The following is a 13,526-nucleotide window of genomic DNA, read 5'->3' as shown; positions in this document are numbered from 1 at the left end:
TATAGGAAAGCTGCTGAAAGGCATCATCTCATACTGCATGGGAAATGACAATAGTAAACCCCGCCTGTATTCTACCAAAGATAACCACATGGCTCTGCGGTTGCCAGGAGTCGACACCGACTCAACGGCACACTTTACCTTTACCTTTACCTTTAGGATCTCTTTATTTATTAATTCATTCATTCTTACATTTGTTCCCCACTCTTCCCCCAAGGAGCCCGAAGTGGTGTACTTGGTTACCTTTAACCTCACAGCAACTCTGTGAGGGATAATGGGGTGGGGGGATATTCTTGGATGTGGGAGCCTAAAACACCTTGGGGCCTGTTGCCTGGCCCCGTACTCCTACCCCACTGATATTCCCCCATCCTTTTTGAGGCAGGGCACCCTAATGGACACCAGCCGCATCCTCTCCCTGTGTCATCAACCAATGCAGGGAGGGTGGCCAGCACTGGGAAGGAATGCACAGTGGCCCCCTCGCTCGCTCCAGCCCACAAAGTGCCTGCTCGCTGACTAGATGTTTCCTTTCTACCTCATGAGAGAGAAAAGAAGCATGCAGCCCGCAATGCACACACTTCACCAGCTGGAAAGGGTGAGGGGGCTGCCACACATTAATTCCCAGGACCAGCCATACCCCCAATGTCAGTGTGATGAAGCAGCGGGAAGGGTATGGTGAGGGAAAGTCTGGCAGTGGCACAGGAGGGAGATTTATATACCGCCCTTCCAAAATGGCTCATGGCGGTTTACAACAGAATAAAAACAATTAAAACCAGTTAACAATTAAATTCAAAACAATAAAAACACAATTAAACCAATTAAACATTCAAACAGTTAAAAACCCTGGAAAACCAGGGCAAACATTTAAAACAATTTAAAACAGTTTACAACAGTTTAAAAACCCTGGAAGGCCAGGCAAACAGATAGGTTTTAAGGGCTCTCCTTTTAAAAGTGATTACCGGCAGTACCACTGTCACCTGCAAGCTGCCATGAGGAGCCGTGCCCCACCTGGCAACCTGTACAGCAGCTGCCGCACCTCCAGCACATACCTGGCCTTGCACATGTTTGGAGCCCATTCACATGGTCGGCATGATGTTGCTGACCACACAAATGGCCTCTGCACATGCACAGAGGGAAGGTGTGTGCTGGAGCTGTGGCAACTACTACATGGGATGCCAGGTGGGGTGCAGCTGCTCACGGTGGCTTGCAGGTGCTGGCAATACCTCCAGTAATCACTTTTTATAGACACCTCTCACAGCACCCCCAGGCTGCCCTCACCGACCACCACTACTCAGGTCTCCCTGGTCTTAGTCCAATCATCTAACCCAGGGATTTTCAACGTTGGGTCCCCAGATGTTAATGGACTTCGACTCCCATAATCCCCAACAAAAGACAACTGGGGCTGGGGATTTTGGGAGTTGAAGTCCAATAACATATGGGGACCCAACATTGAGAATCCCTGATCCAACCACTATACCCGTTGGAGCTCAGCTGATGGACAACACGGACTAAAACAGCAGGAGAAGGAGGCAGAGTTGAAGTGTTCTATGAGAGACGGCAATTCCTGCTGCGCATTAGGTGAATTGAGGAGAAGAAAGAGCTTGTCAGTAATTGTGCCCAGATTATGGGATTCCATCCCTAGGTGGAAGGAAGAATATGGCCACATTCACACGTAACACAGAACCGCAATTGAATAGGCCTGCGGTTCTTCAGACATTACGTCCAAATGTGGGGGACTGGAGTCAGGCGTGGCAACAAAATTGAGGGTTCTGGATTGGAACTCAAACCTGAACCCTTGGGTTGTAGTGAGCTTCAAGGCTGCAACCTGAGGTTCCAGGCAGCCTGCGATACATTCCTATGCAGATCTGCAGGCTGCTGGGCCTGGGACCAGAGTTGAAAGAGAACGATCCTCCCTCAGCTCTGGCATGATTGGCTGTGTGGACTGTCCTTCAGTAAAGAAGGAAGCCCATACAGCCAGCTCCCCAACCTCTCTGCAGTCTCACTGATTGGGGGTGCTAGGGGTGCTGCAGTCTCACTGACTGCAGAGAGACTGCTCTCCTGGACATCCGAATTTGGGCAGGAGAGCCGAGGGAGGGGCATTACATGTGAATGCAGCCTATCTTCTCTGATAGTCTTCTGCCATTAAATTCAGCCTGTAGAGTCTGTGCAGTGCTATTTTAGATGCTGTTGGTCTGCCGCACTGCTTTATTATGATTATGATTATGATTATTTTTACATTTTATATCCCGCTCTTCCTCCAAGGAGCCCAGAGCGGTGTACTACATACTTAAGTTTCTCCCACAACAACCCTGTGAAGTAGGTTAGGTTGAGAGAGAAGTGACTGGCCCAGAGTCACCCAGCAAGTATCATGGCTGAATGGGGATTTGAACTCGGGTCTCCCCGGTCCTAGTCCAGCACTCTAACCACTACACCATGCTGGCAATTGTTATATTGTTTTACTATTTAATGCATAGGTCCCAACCGTCTCTATTATCTGGACTCTATCCCTGGTAAATCACTGGCCTTATTTTTGCCCCATTTTTGCCTCTTAGGGATGCCTTGTTCAAATATTTTTTTTTCATGTGAGTTGCTAGCATTTTCATTCTTCAGGATTCAGCAACCACCCCAGAGTATCTTGGAACTCTCCCAGTGGGTGAGTAGTCTCTAGTGCACCTGAATGGAGATGGGTGCACAACACTAAGGCACTAAGGCCCAGAACATGGCAGGTGGAATCCTGTGAGCAATGTGTAATAGTGAGTGGGACTGCCTAGGCAGTAATCCTTTGTATGAGAATTGCTTACTACAGATGTATCCCTGTTTTCATCTGTGACATACTGGGGGTGTGGTCTCCCGTGTGTGCATCCATGCACTTTGTTTTCTGCTTTCTGTCTGTGGCATGCTTATAGTCAGTTTTGTAAGCTATGCTTCCCAAGTTGCTTGGTCATGCCCCCTACACATCCAACAACGTGAAATTATTATTATTATTATTATTATTATTATTATTTTACATTTATATCCCGCTCTTCCTCCAAGGAGCCCAGAGCGGTGTACTACATACTTGAGTTTCTCTTTCACAACAACCCTGTGAAGTAGGTTAGGCTGAGAGAGAAGTGACTGGCCCAGAGTCACCCAGCTAGTTTTATGGCTGAATGGGGATTTGAACTCGGGTCTCCCCGGTCCTAGTCCAGCACTCTAACCACTACACCACGCTGGCTCCATAATAAATAAATAAAAACCCCTTCTGTACCTATTGTCCCCTACAAATGCCCCTTGGGCCCCTGGTGTTTCAGTGTTTAAAACTCAAATGTTTCTCTCATAACTTGTAATTCTACCAATATATTCAGGAGAATATAGAAAGAGAACTTACTTATATCTCTATATAGCAGTTTTACTGACAAAAGCAACATTTCTTATTTATGTCACTGCTGAAATATTTCTGACTTTCCAGAGGACACAGAAGTCAGAACTCCCGTAATGGAAGATAGTAATTCAAAGTGAATACACACTTTTTACTCGTGTATGTGATCAGGAGAGCATACTTCCATGTAATATATTCAAAATGTAGGTGAAGACTTCATAATAACTTGCTCAGCCACAAGGGGTTTTAATGCCAAGGCCTTCTGAAGAGGTCTACCGTAGAGGTCTATAACTTAGCTACAACATGCTGGCTGTTATTAACAGAGCTGTTATTTGTATGCCTATAACCCGACTGACTGCGACTATAAATGAGTATCAAAATGTATATGAATAGAAATAAATATGTGCAATGTACCTAAACTGTTCATAAAATGTGTATTTGATTATGCAGTTTTCTCAATGATTTTGTGCTTTTGGATGCTACCTTACTCTGTATTCAACATTAAACATCCAGCCTTATTCACCAGTTTTGACCACTCCGTCATCCAAGCACTCATAAAGATTCCTCTTCATCCACCAACACAGCAAACATGAATAAAAGTTATGGCACAGAGTTACCTGTTCAAGAAGTGGGGCGGAAGGGGAAGGAGCAAAGTTTTCATCACATCTGAAGTCATCCAGCAAACTTATTTCTTTGTGTAGTTGCTTTTCTGCGTGATTGGTCAAAGACCAAAATAAAGACTGACTGACTTGACTGGCTGACTTTTCTGCATGAGATAAGTCCTCAAAATGACTTAATGAAAGAGCCATTCTTTAGTTCAAGATCCCCTTCAAGACTGCCGTAAGCTTATGATATTTTATCATTTCCAGACTCCTTAAGAAATTGTCACTGATGACAACATGCTGTATCTTGAAGTTATTTAGGACTATGAAAGACATAAACAAGCACACCTACCATGTACTGTGACCTGCCAAGTGCTTGACAACTTTTCTGTTTTTGCAGTCCTGGGCGGAAATCAAGCTCCTGGTGGACCTCCATACTTGATTTGTACCACATATCTAACTAATTCGACAGTATATGTTTATTTTATTTTATATTTGTATTGATTTGATTTGTATACCACCTCAGCCAGATGGCTCTAGGTGATCTGTGTGCTTAACACACAATTTTACAAAATGTTATAAGCTGTGAAGACCTGGACTATAATAAGTTTAGGTGAGAACCACATCTCACATTGTAGTAGTATGCTGAATTGCTCAGTATGCTGAATTTCATGAATCAATGCACTAAAACATTTCAGTTATGCTGAATAGATACATAAATAAATAAACTTTTCCTTGATTTCCTCTTCCTTCCAACCTGTTTCTTTCTAGTGTCTTAGTACAATATGGAAATTACTAGTAAAATTTTACTGAGCTATGAAATATTTAGCATTTTGCAGTGAAGAAGACTCGTGTATCTCAAAATGTCAGTTCTGTCTCATCCGATATTTAATTCTTAGATAGTTGAAATGTAATGAGGCACAATGAATTTAAAGAGCACAAGCTTAAGACACAGCTTTCTCTTTACCACTGGTTTTACATTTTTTGCACACTGTAATAAGCTAGATTTGTTGAACAGGGAAAGCTGAATGGGTAATTAGTTCACCAGACATGCTGAAATTAAAGCAGTACAATTCTACTTGTTTTGCCAAGTATGCAAATAATGCAGTTAAGTGCAGAGTTCCCGACTAAGATGACTGTTGTAGCTTATTAGGATAAAAGGAATGAAATATTAATGTCCTTGAATTAACAGACACTTAAAAACAGAACACAATTATCCAGAGCAGCACATAAGATTACAGGAGGAAGGGAAAAGAATTGCCCAAAGTTCTTCTGTTGCAAGAAATCTTGATGTTGCTAAAGAAAAATCCAGTCAATCCTCCAAATCCATCCCCCAGATAAAAATGATCAACATAGCCATCTTGACACATCAATAGCTATTAGTCATGCTGGCTTTAAGATTTACAGGTCCCCAAGGGGGCTCATTGTTTACATGTAGCACTTTGCATTCATTTTTATGCCTAACCTTTAAGACATGCCATTTGTGGAGGAAGACTACTGGTCAAAATACAGCAGCCAATCTTCGTATAATAAAGATTATATATGGTTAGCACCAGCTTAAGATCTGCCTCTCCTTTTGTATTTTGGGGTTCTGTGGTCTTGTCTTTCTCCTTCTCCTTAGTTCACTATTGACAATACTCTGGACAGGAAACAGATGCTGAATTCAGACACAACAGGAAACAGGAGGTCCCTTCACCTCTAGTTTCCTAACCCAAAAATCTGAATTTGGGAAAATGGAGTTTGGGAAATGGAGTTTGGGGAAATGGAAAGCAACCTGCAAACCGAACTCCACTCTGAACCTTTGGTTCAGGGTGGAGTTTGGGTGCCTCAAACTCAATTTCTGCAGTGCCAGCATGACATCCGAATGCTGGCACCACAGTTTGGGCCCCATAGAGCCAGAGCTGAAGGAGGGAGCAACTTCCTCACTCCAGCCTGATTGTCAAGAATTTCCTTCTGTCAAGAAGGAAGCCCGGACAGCCAGCTACCCCACCTCTCTGCAGTCTTGCTTACTGCAGAGATGCAGCTCTTCCCAACATCTGAACGTGGACGGGAGAGTGGTGGGCAGGGGGGGAGAAGTGGAACCGCATGTCCATTGAACCCATGGTTCCATGTTACACCTAAACAGGGCCAGACTCTGTAGTATAAGGTGGGAAAACTCATTGCTCCCAACTACACCATCATGAGAATAGTTGAGGTGAATGAGAAAGGGAAATCCTCCGATTCCCTTTCTGCTAACCACCATGAGAAAGAATTGTTCTGCTGTGTAATTGTTTTGCTGATGGTGGGACTCTGGCCAGCACAGGGGAAAGCAGATCAGAGTTAGAGCATGCTAGAACTGCAAATTTTTGGCAGATTTTTGGCAGTTTTTTCACTTGAGGGTGACTCAAGAGCATGGTAGGACACTTTATTTTGCCCATTTACTGGCTTTGGGGGTGATTGGGGGCAATTTGGGGCATTCTGAGAATTAACCATTATCCATGGATTTGCTAACTAAGCCCGCACCCCCAGAATGGAACCCCTGCAAATAATGAGCATCCTGAACGTTGAGCTTTTGGGCAAGGAAAGGGCTGTATAGATCCTGGTGCTGTTTGATGTATGGTACAATACCATCAACTATTCTAAACTGGCAAATCCATGTATAGAACATAACAAATTGTAAATTCTGTTGTCATTGCAAGTTGATCCAAAACCTTAAACTGCAAAAAGATTCAGCAGATGTAGGTGGGGGTACAGTTTGAAACAGGAGAAATGTCAAAGGAATATCTAATCCTTGAAGTGGTGATGAAGCATGAGATAAATCTAGTACTGTAAATTGTAAACTGCCCTGAGCCCTTTTTGGAAGGGCAGTATAGAAATCAAATAAATACATACATAAATCATGAATAATGAGAGATGCACCATACTTCCTTATTACAAAGATGAGGAAAAGATAATTTTCATCAGCATTTTACAGCTTCCCAGTTTCTACCTCCTTCAGTATTTCCTATTCTTTTCCTTTGCAACATTGGTTCCAAATGTTCTTTCAATTGTGTTGAACTGTTGTGTTGTTTTAACATAAATATATAAGGGAAGAGAAGCTTTCTGTCTCTTATTTTTTTTTTCAACTGAGAAGGAAGTGTAGCCCGTACCAAATCAGTATTTTTTTCTGTTTGAAGGGCATTCTATGCAAATTTGTCAGTGAAGGACTCTTCTAATTTTGAAGAGTTGAAATATAAAAATATATTCTCCCCCCCCCCCCGCTTTTTTTCTTTTGGCAGCAAGTATAAGATTACTTATGAGATTCTGGAGAGGGAAGAGAGTGGGATGTCCAGAAAGGTAACAGTAATCTGGATAAGAGGTAAAGCTGGTCTTGTGGTGGTAGCAAGCATGAATGCTAAGCAGGGTCCACCTTGGTCTGCATTTGGGTGGGTGACCCTTAGGGGATTGGTCCACAGCTCAGTGAAGGAGCATCTGAATGCTTGCATTCAGAAGGTCCCAGGTGCACTCCCTGGCATCTCCAGGTAGTGCTGGGAAAGACTCCTGCCTATAACCTTGGAGATCCACTGCCAGTCAGTGTAGACAATACTGAGCTAGATGGACCAGTCATCTGACTTAGTTTAAGGCAGCTTCCTGTGTTCCTAAATAAATGCTCGTCAAATGATGGGCAGCCCTACGTCCATGTTTGTAGGCCACCAAAGCTGCTGCTCAACTTCAAAGGCAGCCCCAACAGTGTGGCATGATGGGGCCATTGTGGAACACCTTAAAACCACTTCCGGGCAGTCATGCAGTGCTCTTTCCCTTTGTTTCCAACTGAAGGAGTACTGAGCAAGTGCCCAGAAGTGGTTTTAAGTAGTTCTGCAGCAGCTCCATCTCACAATACCATAGGGGCTGCCCTTCAAGTTGTGTAGCAGCCAGTACGGGTCCTCAACATCAGCACCCACTGGTAAAGCTGAAGGGCAACCCTGAAAGTATTGTGCAATGGAACTATTGTTCCAGCCCTGAAAGTATTGTGCGATGCTGCCATAGGCATAGGGCTTCCTGTCATGTCAGCCACTGGGTTTTGCTTATTGTGTGCTTATTGTGCGCATTTTGTAGATCAAAGTATCAAAAAAGTGTGACTAATTGGATGTGGGAAGAAAATGAGAAAGAAAAACTGGGAGGACCAAAATAATAAATAAGATTTAATTTACTAGATAATTTAAATTACTTGCTTTTAAAAATGATTTGCCAAAAAATTATAGTGTTAAAGAAATTTTCTAAACAACAACAAAAAAGATCTGCCTACCAGATGCTTCCCTGCATTTCTTAAGTAATTAAAGATATAATTCTTCAGAAATAACCACTTCCCTAAGGATTCTATTAGAGATTTTTTAGTATACATTGCCCAAACTGAAGATGTGTTTAATTCTTTCTATACCATTTGGATTACTTAGAAAGCAGACATCTCCTGAGAAAGAAAACAAAATTCAATTTCAGTAGTGTCTTTCAATATGGATTTAAAATACAAAACCTTTCATTAGAACTATATTAATTACAGGAAAATTATTCAACAGACATAGGGCTTAAATATGTAAATAAAATGCTTAAGGATGTTCCAGACTTATTTAGCCACACCACATGACTGGTCTAAGGAATTACTAAGAGGACCACTTGCATATTGGAAGTTAGAACCATTATTATATATCCTACTGAGTTAAATTATTTTGTCAGTTCTGCATTCAGGCAAAATATTTATTTAGAACATTATAATGTAAAAGTCATTTCAATCACTAAATAAAATACTTCCTGTGACTAAGACATCATATTATGTATTATAACCTAATATATTTGAATGAACTCAAAGCTATGGGTAAAATAAATTAATGAATATGATTGTAACTGTGTTTGCTTCTGCACACAAGATGAAAAGAGAGAGAGTATAAGTACTCCATATTGGTAATCAATATCTGGAGAATAGATAGTTGTCTACCAGGATCCTTCACACATGTCCTTGCAACAACAAACAAATCATATGGTTTATTGACAGTATTTCCTAACAAGCAATATTTGCCACATCCATCTTGGCAGAAAGTAAAGCAACTGAGAAGCAGAAAACACAAAAGATGTCAGGACAATAAAGAAGAGACTCAGTAATATAACCACCATCCTTACAGCAATTGTGCCCTATTGAGGTTATCTTTATCTCAACAGTGACCTAAAAACGTTCTCTCAAAGTGGTGCCTCAGTTTTGTCAAAAACAAGTTTATGTTTGAAAGTATATTGTCATAATCTGAATTGGACTTGAGAGAGCTGGCCAAGAATTAAGCAGGATCTAGTTCTCCAACAAACGACAGGGTTGCAGATCCCACCCCCTAAGCATCTGAGGAGCAACCCTCTCATTTAACTGAACTCTACCAAAACTAATATTTTCCCCGCAAAGTCTTTCCCCCTCTTCTGTGGAGTCTTCCTGACTGCAGAGAGCCTCATTTCCAGTTCGTTCAAATGTGTACAGGAGAGCAGAGTGGGGGTAGGGAGGGAGTGGAATTGTGGGTCATTGGACCCAAGGTTCCACATTATGTGTGAATGCAGCCAGTGCATCTACTAATAGAAAAAATAATTATAAAATCAAACATATGCCAAGGAACAACCAATAACAAACCAGTTTCTTCTGTCATAGCTACTGTTTTATTACTCTATCTGTAATATAGCTCTTCCTTTTTTAGCCTACTTCCCAGTAGCTTTATGAGATCACCCGGCATTCTGTGTGTGTGTCTGTCCATGTGTCCATTTGTGTTTCCCCCATCAACTTCGCAACACGTGGACCAATATGAACCAAATCGGATACAATTGTAGGGACACATAGGGACACCTCAGTGGCCTAGTTTGTGATGATGTCATCCACCCCCATCCAAGATGGATATAATGAAATACATGTTTACTTTTCACTGTTGGGGTGGGGGAGATGTTTGTGATTCCAGGGTATGATGTAAAGGAAAATGATAAAGTCAACTTGCTAAAGCTAAGTCTGGTTAGTGCATGGATGTGTGACCACCTGGAATACCTATCTATGCTGCCTTCAGTGCCATGGTGCAAGAAAGGTGGGATACATAACTTTACTTCACTGGTTTCTGCTTTCATGAATATTTTATAGTTAGGGTTAGGGTTTGTTTTTACTGTCATTTAAATCTATATTTAGATTTATACATGACCATCTTGATCCACTTAGGAACTATACATTCACATTTCAATTATTCTAGCCACTTGTGTTAGAGAGTTACAGTTCCTGAAAAGGTTCTGCCTTCTTCTAAACTCCTAATAAATATCAGAACCAGAGGACTGGTTCATTTTTTATGGAGCATGAAGGTCATAGTCATAAGGAGGAGAAAAGTCTGTTCCAGAAAGGGATCCAGCTATGGGGACGTGGTGTTGAATTGTGTTCTGTGGTTCAGTTTCTTCTTTTTATAGCAATTATAAACCCTTTTATAAAAAGGTTTTATAATTTTAGGGCCCAGCTTTTTTCACTCATAGTTTTAACCACAGCACAGTTTGACCATCATACCATTTGGAAAAGTAACAGTAGAAGAATAAATACCTCACAACTTATCTCTGTTTAAGAAATATTGATTGAGTGGAGCTTTAAGAATGTTTCAAGCTGTCATACGTTAATACCTTACAAAGCTGTGAATCATGCTGTGCTGCTTCTGTTGTGTTTTTGGTTAATCCATTCCTTGATCCAGGCCAACTTTTGAATGGGATTATAGTTACTTTTATTCCAGTCCTGGAGAAAAGGCAAGGCTAACGAACAGCCAGCAGCAAGAGCACTGAAGGCAGACTGCACTCACTTCTCTGTAAATAATATCTGCCTCATTAAATTGTTAATATTCCTGATTCAACTCCACTGTTTTGTCCTTGTGTACCACAATGCTTTCCTCTGGATTCTACAGCTTCCATAAATTATTTTCATAACACACGTTTCACTGATGAAAAGGATATTGCTCTGTATTAGCTTATTCTGTCCCATATGATGCAACTTCAAAAGCATGGCCTGTGAGACCCAGAGGATAGCTAAGAGGGAATCCTTAACCCTTTTAAAGATAGGGTGTAAGGGGCAGCCGATATGCTGCTGCCTGAAGTAAGAAAGGAGATCACTGATGAATATGGTATCTCTACTGCTCCCAGATCCTTTCACAAGGTGAAGTACTACTGTGAGATAAAAAGAAGATGTCAGAGGAACCTACAAAGGTTCCTTATCCCGCCTTATGAAGGTTCTAAACAAAACATAAGGATTTTGAGGCTCTGAAATTAGCATTTCAGATTTATTATTTGGCATGCCATGCTCTAGTTAGTCATTGTGGACTTGAAAAAAGGACATGAAAAGGGATGAAGGAAGTATGCCAGAGAAAAAATAATTAGTTCTTTCCCGATCTGACAGGAGTGTTGGTTGCAGATGCTGTAAACTTGTCTCATTGATGCTTTTGCTTGCTTGTTGGCCCTGAAAGTGAGTCAGGTGTGTGTATGGGTGGAAAGTGAACATCTGAATGAGAGGGAGCAGGTTTGATTGAGCTTCCATTTCTTCAGATTCATGACAGTCATTCTAACAATACTGAATCAAGGTTCAAACAGGACTTTCCTATGTGTGTTGAAGAAAGAGGCATTTGTAGAAGGGTTAAGAATGTTGCAGCTAAACCTATGTACATGCAAGGAAAGCTGGGAAAGCAACTAGAGTCTTGCTGGGAAGCCCAGGCAGAGGGGCTTCCCTCTAGCTCAAACTGGCTGCTTTCCACAAGCCAAGATATATGGTCATCTGCAGTACAACTGGAGGTTCCCTCCATATCTCAGGCTGAGGGAACCTCAGATTCTGCTATCTGTGAACCCAGCCTCATTGTGCACTTAGTTCTATCTGGATGGAATGCAAAATTGCATATCTTTGAAACTTGCATTGGTCTATTCTGCAGTGACAGACTATCAAGACTACTTGAATTGTTGTAATTACAAACTAAAAGCATGTAAGATTTTAGAAATGCAATCTGATTTTTAAATCATCTCTTCCTCCATTATTCCTTCATGCAAGATGAATGAAAAACTCCTTCTTTTAAGAAAAGTAGAATGGTGCCTTTACTTAAGCACTACTTGAATATAATTCCAAATTCCAATTGTGCTGAAGAAGTACATTATTCTTGATGTTTGGAAGAATAAATGAATGTTCTCAAATTTCCTATATGAGCTAAAAAAGTAAGACGTCTGATAGACAGGGAAGTCCACCTGTACTGAGAGGACTAGAATGCTGTCTCTCAGCCATTCTTTATTTCCCTCATGATTACCATGCTGAGAGAGTGGGGAAGCAACAGACTGCTTCCATAGAAGAAAGAAGAAGAAGAACTAAAATCAGGACCATATGGAGTCAATAAGAACAGCCCTGCTGGATCAGACACAAGGCCCATCTAGTCCAGCATCCTGTTTCACACAGTGGCCCACCAGGTGCCACTGGGGAGCCCACAGGCAAGAGGTATGTGCATGTCCTCTCTCCTGCTGTTGCTCCCTTGCAACTGGTATTGAGAAGCATCGTGCCTCTGAGGCTGGAGATGGCCCACAGCCACCAGAGTAGTAGCCATTGACAGACCTGTCCTCCATGAATGTGTCTAAAACCATTTTAAAGCCATCCAAGCTAGTTGCCATCACCACATCCTATGGCAAGGAATTCCATAGATTAATTATGCGCTGTGTGAAAAAGTACTTCCTCTTATTGGTCCTAAATTTCCCAACCTTCAGTTTCATGGGGTGGCCCTTGGTTCTAGTGTTGTGAGAGAGGGAGACAACACTCCCTGTGTTGTCTACAGGGAGTGCATTCCACAGCCCAGGAGCAACTACAGAGAAGGCCCACTCCCAAGTTTCCACTAGATGAGCTGGCAGCATCTGACCTCTTTTGATGATATTAATGTGAAGTGAGGATCATGCAGAAGTGTATGGTGTATTAATTAAGTACATTACTTAATTGAAAAGTAAGTTATGTTGGGGAAAATATGGAAATGACAGGTTCTTTTTACTCTTTCCAGTTCTTGCATATATGGACATATGAAGCTGTCTTGCTGTGTGATCGTGAGTCAGCCTATAGGTCTTTCTAGGCCAGTATGGTCTTTAGTGATTGGCAGTGGCTCTCCAGGATTCCGGACAGTTGCATTTCTCATCTCCACCTGAAGATACTAGGGATTAAATATCGTACCTTCTACATGTGTTCTGCCACTGCATATAGTCCTCCCTCCTTCAGCTCCTGATAGCTACTTATGCTTAGTTAACATTTGTATAGTTTTTTCCCCTCACAAAAGAATAGATAGCCATGCTGTGGCCAAAACCATTACAAAAGAGTTGTTTTTCATAGGATATTAGAAACTAGGGGTGTGCAAATCGATTTGAGTATGAAACGATTATTTTTGTTATAATAATCGAAAAACTCATCGATTCAGACCTCCATTTTGTGGCGATCTCTCTTGCTGTCTCCATTTTGTGCCAGGAAATTTTTCTGAAAATCCTGCCCTCCCAAACTTCGTATTGGTAGCTTACAGTGTGCAATGGCTGGCTGGTGGTTCCCCGCTGGTTCCAGATTGGCTCATTTCCAT

At 41.7% G+C, this 13,526-nt stretch overlaps 1 long non-coding RNA gene across 1 annotated transcript in view; it reads left to right on the top strand.

Annotated features, from left to right (window-relative positions):
- LOC128340647 (uncharacterized) overlaps positions 1 to 4,701 on the top strand; it is a 94,445-nt gene extending 89,744 nt beyond the window's left edge. Inside the window, exon 2 of the long non-coding RNA XR_008313854.1 lies at positions 3,879 to 4,701. This is a non-coding gene — a long non-coding RNA (uncharacterized LOC128340647). The remainder of the gene's footprint in view (positions 1 to 3,878) is intronic.
- Positions 4,702 to 13,526: the final 8,825 nt, after the last annotated feature.

This window comes from Hemicordylus capensis, chromosome 1 (genome assembly GCF_027244095.1).
Source record: "Hemicordylus capensis ecotype Gifberg chromosome 1, rHemCap1.1.pri, whole genome shotgun sequence".
In the NCBI taxonomy this organism is placed as follows: domain Eukaryota; kingdom Metazoa; phylum Chordata; class Lepidosauria; order Squamata; family Cordylidae; genus Hemicordylus; species Hemicordylus capensis.
Note: the sequence above shows the minus strand (reverse complement) of the source record. Positions and strands in the feature narration are given on the sequence as shown.